Source organism: Sciurus vulgaris (genome assembly GCF_902686455.1).
Source record: "Sciurus vulgaris genome assembly, chromosome: 11".
In the NCBI taxonomy this organism is placed as follows: Eukaryota; Metazoa; Chordata; class Mammalia; order Rodentia; family Sciuridae; genus Sciurus; species Sciurus vulgaris.
The window spans coordinates 121462837-121466465 of NC_136472.1; positions in this window are offsets into that span (position 1 = coordinate 121462837).

Consider the following 3629-nt stretch of genomic DNA (forward strand, 5'->3'; position numbering starts at 1 on the left):
TACAGCCTTCCAGCATGGACGAGCAAGTACTGCACACTGCAAGTGTGCCGATTTAAAATTTCCAGACCAACTGCCATTCAGAGGAGAGCCTAGATCCCATCTAAGCCTAAACTCCACCTCCAGGAAACCAGAGGGTGGAGCACCATGCTCCAAATGACCTAACTAAAACTACTGAGAAGAGAAACTGAGAGTCTTTTGAACTCCAGTGGAATTGGTTGTTCTTATTATTTGTCTCTCCCTAAACAGTGAGGTACTGGAAGTCTTCAGGGACATTTGAAGTCCACAGGTTAGAAAATCTACTGCCTTAGATCCATACTGTTAGATGGGTAGACACACAAACAACATGAAAAAGGAAGGGAACAAATTGCCCTCTAAAACCCAAATTACTTCAAAAACAGACTCCATCAGCCATCAACACCAGAGTGGAAGAAATGTCAGAGAAGAGTTTAGAATGTGCATAAACTGATCTGCGAGGTAAAGGATGATGTAATGAGTGAAATCAGAGAGAAGACATGGGAAGTGAAGAATCACAGAGATAGAGATTCTGAAGAAAAATCAGACAGAAATCCTCAAAATGAAGGAAAAAATAAACCAAATTAAAAATTCAATAGAAGGTATTACCAACAGACTAGACCACTTGGAAAACAGAGTTTTGGGCAATGAAGACAAAATATATAAAATAAAGTTGAAAATAAAGTTGATCACGGAGAAAAGATGTTAAGAGACCATGAACAGAACTTCCAAGAAATGTGGGATATGAAAAGACCACATTTGAGATTTCAGGATAAATGAAGGCTTTGACATACAAACTAAAGAAATGGTAAAATAACTTTTCAATGAAATAATATCCCCAAATTTCCTAAACCTAAAGAATGAAATGGAAAATCAAATACAAGAGGCTTACAGGATCCCAAATGTACAAAATTACAAAAGAGTCACACCAAGGCATATTATAACATACAGAATAAGGACAGAATTTTAAAGGCTGTGAGAGAAAAATATCAGATGATATATAGGGGAAAACCAATTCTGATCTCAGCTAATTTCTCAATGCAGACTCTCAAAGCTAGGAGGTCCTGCAATAACATATACCAAGCGCTGAAAGAAAATGAATCCAACCAAAAATTCTATATCCAGCAAAATTAAGCTTCAGATTTGAAGATGAAATAAAAACCTTCAATGATAAACAATAATTAAAAGAATTTACAACCAAAAAGCCTGCACTATAGAACATTCTCGATGAAATATTCCATGAAGATGAAATGGAAAAAAAAAAAAGTGAAAACCAGAAAAGGGAGGAACACACTAAAGGAAGGGTCAAAAGTAATTCAAAATTAAAAACTAGAAATAAACCCAAGTGACCAGGAACACAAATCACATCTCAATAATAACCTTGAACATTAATGACCTAAACTCATCAATCAAAAGACACAGACTGACAGATGGGATTAAAAAGTAAGACCCAACAATATGCTGTCAACTCACCTCAGAAGCAAAGACATCCATCTACTGAAGGTGAAAGGATGGGGAAAAAAAAAAAAAACAGATCACTCACATGGACTGCATAAACCAGCAGGAGATTTTATCCTCATATAAGATAAAGTGGACTTTAAGCCAAAGTTCATCAGAAGGAACAAAGAGGGCCATTTCATACTGCTTAAGGGAATTATATATCAATAAGACGTAACAATTATAAATATTTATACTCCCCCAAATGGAGCCTCTATGTACATCAAACAAACCCTTCTCAATCTCAAGAATAAAATAGACAATAACACAATGATAGTTGGTAACATTAACATACATCAGTCATCACTAGATTAATCTCCTAAACAAAAACTAAACAAAGAAGCTTTAGAAGTAAAAAATACAATCAATAATTTAGACTTAACAGGCATATATAGAATATTTAATCCATCAATGACTGAATACACTTTCTTCTCAGCAGCGCAAAGATCCTTCACAAATATAGACTATCTTCTGTAAGCTATCACATATGCTGGCATACAATTGTAATATTACCTTAATATATTTTAGCATCTGTAGGGTTATTTTGATAGCTACCTTTCCATTGATATTAATTTTTGTGTTTTTTTCTTGATTAAACTTGTTTGATTTTTAGCTGTATTATTTCTTCTCTACTTCATATATTTCTGTTCCTACTTTTTTTCCTTTCTACTACATCATTTGAAAATAATTTATCATTCTAGCTTTTTTTCTGATACAAGTATTTTAAGTTATAAATGTTCATCTAAGTACTGTTTCATCTCAGAGATCCTGATATTTTAAGCTTCTATTATCACTTAGTTCAAAACACTTTTTATTTACTTTTCTCATACTTTCTTCCTTGACCTCTGAGATATTTATATTTAACTTAATTTAATTTTTTGAAACAGTTGACATATGGGGGTGGAATTCTATATATTTTAAGGGATTCTATATATCTTTTAATAAAGAGTTGGTTCTTTGAAAAGGTAAAGAAGATTGATAAACTCTTAACCAAATTAACCAAAAAAAAAAAAAAACAGAACAATGCAAATTCATAAAATTAGAGATCAAAAGGAGAAATCACCACAAACATCACAGAAATCCAAAGGCTCATTAAGGAGTATTTTGAAAACTTGTATTCCAATAAATTGGAAAATCAAGAAGAAATGGGTACATTTATAGACACATATGACCCACCAAAATTCGTTCAAGAGTACACCAGAAAAATCAAACAGAGGAATAACTAGCAATGAGATAGAAACAGTAATAAAAAGCCTTCCAATGTAGAAAAGTCCAGGACCAAATGAATTCTCTGCTGAATTCTACTAGACTTTTGAAGAACTAATGCCAATCTTCCTAAATTGTGCCGTGAAATAGAAAGTTACAGAACATTTTCAAATACATTCTATGAAGCCAATATCATACTCATTCCAAAACCAGATATGTACACATCAAGGAAAAACTACAAATGAATATTCTTTATGATCTTAAATACAAAAGTACTTATTAAAATATTAGCAAATCGTATTGAACAGCATATTAAGAAGATTGTACATCTTGACCAAGTTGGCTTTATTCCAAGAATCAAAGGATGTTTTACCACATAAAAATTAATAAATGTAATTCATCACATAAATAGAATTAAAGACAAAAATCAATTATCTCAGCAGATGTAGGAAAAGCCTTCAACAAAATTCAGCATTCTTTCATGGTAAAACACTGAATAAACTTGGGATAGAAGGAACTAATTTCAACATCATAAAGGCCCTACATACGATAAACCCAAAGTAAATATCACAGTGAATGGGGAAAAACTGAAAGAATTTCTTTTAAAATACATAACAGGACATGGATGTGCATGCTCACCACTTCTACCAGTACAGTACTAGAAGGAGGAAAGAGCAGAAAATAAAAGAGATAAAATAGAAAAAGAAGAAATTAAATTGTTACTGATTACAGACAGTATGATCCTATATCATATGCAGAAGCTACAGAGGAAAACAAAAGTGGGGTTGGATCTTCTAAAAATCAGAGCAAGATCAGTGGAGAAAAGGAACCACGGGTGGGAGGTAAGGAGGCAGGCAGAAAATTCTGGGGAGTGACATGGACCAAATTAAATTGTTATATTGTGTGCATATACA